Source organism: Salmo salar, chromosome ssa09 (genome assembly GCF_905237065.1).
Source record: "Salmo salar chromosome ssa09, Ssal_v3.1, whole genome shotgun sequence".
NCBI classification, from domain to species: Eukaryota; Metazoa; Chordata; class Actinopteri; order Salmoniformes; family Salmonidae; genus Salmo; species Salmo salar.
Window position 1 is genome coordinate 148,575,909 of NC_059450.1, and position 11,281 is coordinate 148,587,189.

The 11,281-nt window shown below is 43.5% G+C and overlaps 1 long non-coding RNA gene across 1 annotated transcript; it reads left to right on the forward strand.

Annotated features, from left to right (window-relative positions):
- Nucleotides 1-2,464: 2,464 nt before the first annotated feature.
- LOC106613243 (uncharacterized) lies at nucleotides 2,465-7,717 on the forward strand. The gene is made up of 3 exons (XR_006771225.1): nucleotides 2,465-2,951; nucleotides 4,413-4,624; nucleotides 5,904-7,717. It is a non-coding gene; the product is annotated as an uncharacterized lncRNA (long non-coding RNA).
- Nucleotides 7,718-11,281: the final 3,564 nt, after the last annotated feature.

Below are 11,281 nucleotides of genomic sequence, written 5' to 3' on the forward strand. Positions count from 1 at the left end.
CCTGTCACCCTAGACCAACTCCAATTTGCTTACCGACCCAATAGGTCCACAGAGGACACAATCGCCATCACACTGCACACTGCCCTAACCCATCTGGACAAGAGGAATATCTATGTAAGAATGCTGTTCATCGATTACAGCTCAGCATTTAACACCATAGTACCCTCCAAACTCGTCATTAAGCTCGAGACCCTGGGTCTCGACCCCGCCCTGTGCAACTGGGTCCTGGACTTCCTGACGGGCCGCCCCCAGGTGGTGAGGGTAGGTAACAACATTTCCACCCCGCTGATCCTCAACACTGGGTCCCCACAAGGGTGCGTTCTCAGCCCTCTCTTGTAGTCCCTGTTCACCCACGACTGCGTGGCCATGCACGCCTCCAACTCAATCATCAAGTTTGCAGATGACACTACAGTGGTAGGCTTGATTACCAACAATGACGAGACAGCCTACAGGGAGGAGGTGAGGGCCCTCGGACTGTGGTGTCAGGAAAATAACCTCACACTCAATGTCAACAAAACAAAGGAGATGATCGTGGACTTCAGAAAACAGCAGAGGGAGCAGCCCCCTATGTACATTGACAGGACAATGGTGGAGAGGGTGGAGAGTTTTAAGTTCCTTGGCGTACACATCACGGACAAACTGAAATGGTCCACCCACACAGACAGTGTGGTGAAGAAGCGCCTCTTCAACCTCAGGAGCCTGAAGAAATTCGGCTTGTCACCAAAAACTCTCACAAACTTTTTCAGATGCACAATAGAGAGCATCCTGTCACAGGAAGTCCAAAAAGATCATCAAGGACAACAACCACCCGAGCCACTGCCTGTTCACCTCGCTATCATCCAGAAGGTGAGGTCAGTACAGGTGCATCAAAGCGGGGACCGAGAGACTGAAAAACAGCTTCTATCTCAAGGCCATCAGACTGTTAAACAGCCATCACTAACATTGAGTGGTTGCTGCCAACATACTGACTCAACAACAGCCACTTTAATATTGGAAAAATTGATGTAATCAATTTATCACTAGCCACTTTATATATATAATGTTTACTTACCCTACATTACTCATCACATACGTATATACTGTACGCTATACCATCTACTGCATCTTGCCATCTTGATGTAATGTATCACTAGCCACTTTAAACAATGCCACTTTATATAATGTTTTCATACCCTACATTACTCATCTCATATGTATATACTGTACTCTATACCATCTACTGCATCTTGCCTATGCCGTTCGGCCATCACTCATTTATATATTTTTATGTACATATTTGTATTCATTCCTTTACACTTGTGTGTATAAGGTAGTTGTTGTGAAATTGTTAGGTTATATTACTTGTTAGATATTACTGCATGGTCGGAACTAGAAGCGCAAGCATTTCGCTACACTTGCATTAACACCTGCTAACCATGTGTATGTGACAAATACATTTGATTTGATTTGGCTACTGATGTGAGTGCTCCGGCGCGGTAGTCATTTAGTAATTTACCTTCGCTTTCTTGGGCCCCGGGACTATGGTGGTCTGCTTGAAACATGTACTGTAGGTATTACAGACTCGGTCAGGGAGAGGTTGAAACTGTCAGTGAAGACACTTGCCAGTTGGTCCACTCACGCTCTGAGTACACGTCCTGGTAATCTGTCTGGCTCCGTGGTCTTGTGAATGTTGACCTGTTTTAAGTTCTTGCTCACATCAGCTACAGAGAGCGTGATCACATAGCCGTCCGGAACAGCTAGTCCTCTTGTGCATGCTTCAGTGTTGCTTGCCTCGAAGTGATTCAGTCCTGTTTAGAGACCCCTACTAATTCAGACCTGTTTAGAGACCCATATTGAGTCAGACCTGTTTAGAAACCCATATTGATTCAGACCTGTTTAGAGACCCATATTGATTCAGACCTGTTTAGATACCCCTATTGATTCAGACCTGTTTAGAGACCCCTATTGATTAAGACCTGTTTAGGGACCCATTTTGATTCAGACCTGTTTAGAGACCCATGTTGATTCAGACCTGTTTAGAGACCCATATTGATTCAGACCTGTTTAGAGACCCATATTGATTCAGACCTGTTTAGAGACCTCTATTGATTCCAAGGTATAGTATGACATTACAGGGGAAAGAACATTGATCCAAAACACTAGTTTTTCGGTAATGTATTCCTCTAGTTTCAGTATGCTAAGAGATGGAAAAAATAGCTACATTTTACCATAATTGCCATGTTGACATGAAACTGGTAATTTGTCGTTGCTTTCTTTCTTTCTTTCGTTCTTTCGTTCTTTCTCTCTTTTCATTGTGAAAATGACCTTGGCAGATAGATACAGAGCTTGTGCACACATGCAAATGCACACGCAAATACACATGCAAATACACAGATGTACAGAGACACATTATTTGGCAGCCAGGTAGTTTCTCCCTCCCCACCATGTAACTAGTTATTTTCTCTCTCCCTTCATTCTTTGGCTTGCTTTGTAAACTTTTTTTGCACACATAAAGTAGGGTGACATTTTGAGTGAGCAATTGTCAGCGAGCAAAATAACCATATATATTTTTTTATATAAACGGGCAGTCCTCAAATTTTTCGATATCTTCTTTTTTATAATTTTCTAAATGTAACCTTTACTTAACTAAGCTAGTCAGTTAAGAACTAATTCTTATTTACAATGACGGCCTACACCGGCCAAACCCGGATGGCGCTGGGCCAATTGTGTGCCGCCCTATGGGACTCCAAATACCTGTGTGTGTGTGTCTTTCAGAGGGGGTGGGTTAACTCATAGGGTGAGGTTGTATTAACAGGACGTAAATACTCACCCAAGCAAACATATTACACATTTGACATTAAGACAGCTGCATGTAAGGATCAACAAGTAATAGGTGAATAGAAACTGCTATCTGCTTGGTCTTACATATACTCTACTCACCAGACAAGCAACCGGAGCCACACTGAAAACAGGTACAACTAGTTATATGACTGAATCAAGTGTCTTTTAATATTAAAACATATTTCTTTTTTAGAATGTAGCATTTTCTATAATGCATTTGAATGGCAAATTGTTTGATTGGATAACAAATAACTTTCATGAGTTGAATGTATTAAATATAGATATTGGCATTATCTTTGATCTAAAAATCTAATAAATATGTTACTTCTGACACAATTATGTAACATTTATGATGACTTAGTGATGAATGACTTTATTGCTTCTGTGAGGGATTTTTATGGCATAATACGTCTAGGCATTTAAAATGGAAATCTGGGATCAATTGATTCTTGAAGAATATAACTTACCCCATCCCTCAAGTGTTAACCAAGAAAAGTGTCAGGGTGTTGGTTGTCGTTGTTTGAATCCCTGATTAAACCTTTAATGTAATAGATCATTCAAAACAGCTTCAGTATTGTCCACTATACGTTACAATGTAACTGTTACATGAATAACGTGACAAGCGTCATAAATTATCATAGACACAATTGTCTCAAATACCCATTTACAAATAATAACGATGACAGTATTCACAAAAAAACGACACAATGTATAGACAGTTCAATGGTCTTAGATGAAGAAAAACAGGAAGAATCATATTTACAGTCAGGGTTAGAGAAATTCAGATCCAGTCACTCAAGTGGGTTTAAATATAAAAATATTTTATTAACCCTGCATAGTGAGCATTTAAAAACATGCATATGCATTAAATCTTGTTACTGGAAACAACATTAGGGAAACAAATTAATAGACCACAGTCAAGTGTGCTTATGTGCGGTCTCAACAGGAAGTAAATCCATTTGAATTCAATCACTTTTAGACAGCATCCCTTTTGATTTAAAGAAAACTTTCCATGCATGTTTTCCCATGGAAGAAGTGGTCAGAAAGTTACTTTCTGAACCTGAATGCCAAAACAAGAGATTTAGGTGCTGAAAGTTGACCCATTTTGCATTCCCCACCATACCATGAGACATTCTTCATTTAATGGAAAAGATAAATGGTTGAGTGTGATCTCATTTAAAAGCTTACAAACTGTATTGTGAAATTATTTTATTATTTTTGTCATGAAATTATTTTTTGTTGTTGTAAACTTTCACTGTCATTTATTTAAAAACATGTAATTTTTTGGAATTGTTTGAATAACAGATTCACTACATGGAACAACAGATAGTTCCCAAAAATATCCAAAGGAAGTTTGTTCTGAAGTGTATCTCCTATATCTGAGAGATATAAGAAAGATCAGGAAATATATATTTCTTTGTACATGTATTTAACCCCATATTTTTGGCATTAACCAGTCCCTATATACGGTATACTTCCATTCATTTTTTCAACTGGTACCAGGGACCTTTAGACCAGTCTTGTGAGGCCATGTATAGTGCATTCGGAAAGTATTCAGACTCCTTGACTTTTTCCACATTTTGTTACGTTAGAACGACAACCCGAAGCTCACAGCCAAGATAACACAGGAGTGTCTTTGGGACAAGTCTCTGAATGTCCTTGAGTTGCTCAACCAGAATCTGGGCTTGAACCTGATCGAACATCTCTGGAGAGACCTGAAAATAGCTGTGCAGCGACGTTCCCCATCCAACCTGACAGAGCTTGAGAGGATCTGCAGAGAAAATTGGAGAAACTCCAAAATCAGGTATGCCAAGGCTTTAATTGCTACCAAAGGTGCTTTACTGGTAAAGGGTCTGAATAAAATGTAATATTTCAGTTTTGAATTTGCAAAAAAAAAAATCTAGAAACCTGTTTTGGATTAAGGGGTAATGTTTGTAGATTGATGAGGGGGAAAAAATGATTTTAGAATAATGCTGTAACGTAACAAAATGTGGAAAAAGTCAAGGGGTCTGAATACTTTCTGAATGCACTATGCATGTACATGTATGTGAGAGTCTCAACTTTGCACAGAGGGGTCATATTAGTGTGCAGACCAAACGGTTTGGACACTTCAGACAGAAGTTGGCAGATTGGCTGTACCGATTTTAGACAAGTCTCCTGACAGTTGTGGAAGACCATCGTGTTCGTGTGAGTCCCATCTTTCCTTAGAGGGGCCATAATAGTTTTTTTTAGGCCAAACCGTTGGGGCACTCTTCTTTGGGAGAAGACCAATTTTCGGGATATCTCAAGGTCTGACAAACACTGCTCTAGCTCTGTCACCTTTCACCGCAAATGCGGAAGTGTGGATGAGGTGGATTGAGACACATTCAATGCAAAAAAACAGATCTCTCTAGCTTAAATTGAGGAATTTTTGGGGGGGTTGTTTGAATTATGCTATATAGATTTCCGCGGGGGCATGGGCTAAATCAGGGTAGTCTTAAACAAATCTGCTTTGAAACAAAAGTATACACCTCAAGCACATGGTTATGAGCTTTAAAAAAAGAAGACACTTGTATCATGTCAGATATAGAGTTGGTATTTATTAGATTTTGAGTTTACAACCCAATATTACACTTTATAAACATCACAGAAAAAAAAAATAACACTCCACCACTGGAAGGCGATTTCGTCATTTGACTGATGGAAAGGGCTACCCGCACAGGGGTTAAACCTCACCTGAACCCTAGAGGTTACTGCGCCCATAAAAGTATTATCATAAGCTAATGGCCCCTCATCCTGGTCTCGCATTTGGGAACCTGGTCGTGCAGTTGAAAGCGCTACTGTACATTTTGCTTCAGCTTCGCAAAGTGACTTTAGCTTTTTTTGGGGCAAATGTCAGTTTTGCAGTTAGTTAGTGAGATCATTTAAAAAGCCATTGTATTTTAATTTTTTACCTCTTTTCACCTTTTTTTTGTGGATATGATTATTCCTGTTCTCCGCCATTTAAGAATTATTTGATTGTGATGTTGTGTGATCTATTTAGACATGTACCATTTTTTATTCTCAAATGATGATTACCTAATGGTCAACCGTTCTATTTTCAGGGAATGACACGTGAAGAAGAGTTTCAGCGTAAACATGTATGTATAGATACATTAAAAAGCATGAGATCATTACGATCTCATAGCTACCTTCATAAAGAAATCCCGGCATACCCTGAAAAGGTGGAATTCCACATATCCAAAGTTTCCCATGTTACTAACAAAGCAGGTCTGGATGGGATCCTGTCAAATGGCTTTAAGGGCGGAAAAAAAGAGGTCCTTTCATGTGGTGGGGTCTTAACATTGAGAACAGCAATATCAATGAAGCACAGGATCGCTACCTTGACAGGGAGATCCCCGACAGGCACTCCTCAAGTGCACAAACTGGAGGGAGGCAGCGTAAGGTATCGTTCCTGAAAAAGTTTACCACCTCCCCCGTCTTTAAAGATGGATCTCGATATGGGAACTACAGGTTTACCTTCGCCTTGGAGGATCTCATGCAGATGTACACAGAGCAGCTCTGTGGAGGAGAGAAGCCGGTCCTGAGAGTTTACCAAACTGTGGTTTACCAGCAGGAGATCATGTATGCAGTGGTTGTCCACAGTCCAGAGGTTAAGGACTTTGACTCATTCCCACTTCTTGAAGGTGCTGAAGCTATGTGTAGCTATAGAGAGGGCACAATTGTCTGGAACGCACAGGCTGTGTCTGAGACACACAACTATGAATTAATCAGGGAGCACAATATGATGAAAGCCAAAAAGGTTCGCAAAGGCAGGCATCAGTTTTTTGTGTGGGATCATGTGACACTAGCATTTCACATGCCTCATGGCACTGCCCTATGTGTTGACAGGAAGGACCTAATTGAAATCCTCAAAGCATGTGATAGTGTTCAACCTTTATATAGGAGAGCAGACCCAGTGATGTCACATGAAATAGCAGCAGGCATTGTTCAAAGGTTAAAAGCTTCAGTGGCCACGCAAGAAACCTAATCGTACTATAGTAGCAATATAGAGTACTATAGGAGTACTATAGAGGACAATATAGTACTATATTCCCCTTTATAGACTATTTGGTGAACTTTCCCCTTTATATCACACCAGTTTTTATTTTTACAGTAATGTATCATGTCATGTATTTGAGTAATTCAATTTTCTTTGCTACAGTGGTTCCTCCTTTAAAAGTTGTGTCATCCCTAGTCAGCGCCATTATTAGTGCAATGCCCCTTAAATATTTTGGAGATGGTTTTGTTTTCAAGTAATGTAAAATGAGCGAGAAAAAGGACATTCTTGAACATGGGGTGAGACATTGTTACTAATTTGTAAATAAAGCCAGTTTGTTATTTAGAATTATTTATTTCTGTTTTTAGAGGGTGAGAAACCAAAAACCTACAGTCATCTCATGGGTGTCCCAGCCGAGGCCGGTACAGACATTGAACCAGCATCTGTAGCAACACTCAGGCGCTGTACAACGTAACCGGTCGGGAGAGGCCTACAGTAAGAGCAAAATAATCCTAACAAAATAAAATAATAAAAACCTTACTGAAACAACAGTTTTAGTAAGTAATACTGAAGTCGTGCACAATTATCAGTTTCTATTTAGGTTTATGTCCATTCATTGTCAGTTAGAGACACAGTAGCGCCTTGGGACCCAAAAGCATAATCAGTGCTCTAACTCCCCCTTGCGCTGGTCTGGAGCAATGAAGTAGTGATGCAGGGTACCATACTAAACCACAAATTACCTCTAAGTCCCGTGGTGTAAGCTCACAACTTTTAAAGGAGGAACCACTGTATTAGGTTGACTGTTTCGTCTCAAAGTAAATGGTGTAACTGTTGTTGTTAAATCACTGTTTGATGGAAATTAAAGATTTATTAGGTCAATGATTCTGATTTGAATGATTAGAATGATGTCCTCAATGTAACTATAATATATTCTAAGCTTGAGCATGTGTCTCCCAATGTTGTGTCAATGCCACTGTAACAAAATCATAGAACTGTAATACCCTGACTGGATAAGAGCATTTGCTAAATCAGGGGTTCTGTTACGCTCGTCGATGGAAGGATCAGACCAAGGTGCAGCGTGGTAGGCGTACATTTTAAATGTATTAAATGAACACCGAAAAACAAAACAAATACAAACGAAAACGTAACGTTCAGTAGGGCATACAGCACAGTACCAAAAACAAGATCCAACAAACTAAGGTGGGGAAAAAGGCTGCCTAAGTATGATCCCCAATCAGAGACAATGATAGACAGCTGCCTCTGATTGGGAACCATACCCGGCCAACAAAGAAATAGAAAAACTTGAATGCCCACCCAAATCACACCCTGACCTAACCAAATAGAGAAATGAAAAGGCTCTCTAAGGTCAGGGCATGACAGTACCCCCCCCCCAAGGGTGTGGACTCCGGCCGCAAAACCTGACTCTATAGGGGAGGGTCCGGGTGGGCATCTAGCCTCGGTGGCGGCTCCGGTGCGGGACGTAGACCCCGCTCCACTCGCGAATCCGCCATCTTCGGTAGCGATTCTGCTGCGGGGATTGTTGCCGGAAGCCCTTGACCATGGATCGTCGCCGGAGGAACTGGACCGTGGATCATCGCCAGAAACTCCGGACCATGGGTCATCGCCGGAAACTCGGGACTTTGGATCGTCGCCGGGGACTCCGGAATGTAGATCGCCGCAGAAGGCTCCAGACTTGGAACCCCCGCTGGAGGATACGGACCGCAGACCATCACTGGAGACTCCGGACCGCAGACCGTCGCTGGAGGCTCCGGACCGCAGACCGTCGCTGGAGACTCCGGACCGCAGACCGTCGCTGGAGACTCCGGACCGCGGACCGTCGCTGGAGCCTCCGGACCGCGGACCGTCGCTGGAGCCTCCGGACCGCGGACCGTCGCTGGAGCCTCCGGACCGCGGACCGTCGCTGGAGACTCCGGACCGCGGACCGTCGCTGGAGACTCCGGACCGCGGACCGTCGCTGGAGACTCCGGACCGCGGACCGTCGCTGGAGACTCCGGACCGCGGACCGTCGCTGGAGACTCTGGACCGCGGACCGTCGCTGGAGACTGGACCGCGGACCGTCGCTGGAGACTCTGGACCGCAGACCGTCGCTGGAGACTCTGGACCGCAGACCGTCGCTGGAGACTGGACCGCAGACCGTCGCTGGAGACTGGACCGTCGCTGGAGACTCCGGACCGCAGACCGTCGCTGGAGGCTCCGGGCCATGGATCATCACTGGAGGCTCCGGGCCATGGATCATCACTGGAGGCTCCGGGACATGGATCATCACTGGAGGCTCCGGGCCATGGATTATCACTACAGGCTTCGTGCCATGGATCTTCACTGCAGGCTCTGGGCCATGGATCATCACTGCAGGCTCTGGGCCATGGATCATCACTGCAGGCTCCGGGCCATGGATCATCACTACAGGCTTCGGGCCATGGATCATCACTGTAGGCGTTAGGCCATGGATCATCACTGGAGGCTTCGGGCCATGAATCATCACTGGAGGCTTCGGGCCATGGTTCATCACTGGAGGCTTTGTGCCATGGATCATCACTGGAGGCGTCTAGCCATGGATCATCACTGGAGGCGTCGGGCCATGGATCACCACTGGAGGCTTCGGACTGGGAACCCTCACAGGAGGCTCTGGACTGCGGAGGCGCACGGAAGGCCTGGTGTGTGGAGCCGACACAGGACGTACCAGGCTGGAGAGACGCACTGGAGGCCGGGTGCGTGGAGCAGGCACAGGTCATACCGGGCTGGGGAGAGGCACTGGAGACCGGGTGCGCAGAGCTGGCACAGGATATACTGGGCCGTGGAGGCGCACTGGAGGTCTGGAGTGTAGAGCTGGCACAACCCGTCCTGGCTGGATGCTCACTTTAGCCCGGCAAGTGCGGGGCGCTGGCACAGGACGCACTGGGCTGTGGATGCGCACCGGAGACACATTGTGTATCACCGCATAACATGGTGCCGGAACGGTGACACACCTCAGGGCGAGTGCGTGGAGGAGACACAGGACGTACCGGGCTGGGGAGGCGCACTGGAGGCCAGATGCGTGAAACTGGTGCATATGACATCGAACTGGTGTCACGCTCCTCAGTACGCCAGCTCTGCAGCACTCTCAACGCCTCCTTCGCTGATCCTTCTTCGCTGCCTGCTTCCATGGCAGGGTCTTGTCCCCTGCCATAACCTCCCATGTCCATGATGTTCTCCACTCCCTTTTCTCCCGGGCCCAGGATCCCTGCTCCTCCTGGCCACGCTGCTTGGTCCTTTGGTGGTGGGATCTTGTTACGCTCGTTGATGGAAGGATCGGACCAAGGTGCAGCGTGGTAAGCGTACATTTTACATTTATTAAATGAACACCGAAAAACAAAACAAATACAAACGAAAACGTAACGTTCAGTAGGGCATACAGCACAGTACCAAAAACAAGATCCCACAAACTAAGGTGGGAAAAAAGGCTGCCTAAGTATGATCCCCAATCAGAGACGACGATAGACAGCTGCCTCTGATTGGGAACCAACAAAGAAATATAAAAACTAGAATGCCCACCCAAATCACACCCTGACCTAACCAAATAGAGAAATGAAAAGGCTCTCTAAGGTCAGGGCGTGACAGGTTCTCAACTTTTTTTTCCCCCAGTGTCCCCTTTTTCACACTTGAAATATGTCACCCCCCTACATTAAATATATCACCAAAAGCTAGACTTTGTTTAATTTGAGAGGCCTCGGAATATTTTGATGAATTCGAGTCTCATTCAATATTTTAGCTAGGCTATTTAATGATGATGATAATAATAATAATAACAATATTATTCCACTACCAAATATGTTTTATTATTATAATTTATTTGAACCCTCAATTTAATTATGCACATTAAATTAAATTATACAGCCCATATTTCCCTCTGGCCAACACCAATTGGTGGCCAAGGGTTTGCATTAGGACGCAAAGGTGCGTCATGAGTCAGGGAGATGATCTGATGGTCTTAGTGACAACAGACCTAGATGTAAAAGTACCATGTATGTAAAATGTATATGTAAAATGTATATTTAACGTATATGTAAAATGTATGTAAAATGTAAAATGTATATTTAAAATTTATATTTAAAATGTATATTTAATGTATATGTTAAAATGTGTAGTCCCGTGTGGCTCAGTTGGTAGAGCATGGTGGGTTGTGGGTTGTGGGTTCGATTCCCACGGGGGACCAGTACGCGGAAGAAAAAAAAAAATGTATGAAATGTATGCATTCACTACTGTAAGTCGCTCTGGATAAGAGCGTCTGCGAAATGACTAAAATGTAAAAAAAAAATGTATATGTAAAAGGTATATGTAATGTATATGTAGAATGTATATTTAGAATGTATATTTAAAATCTATATGTAAAATGTATATGTAAAATGTATATGTCAAATGTATATTTAAAATGTATATGTGAAA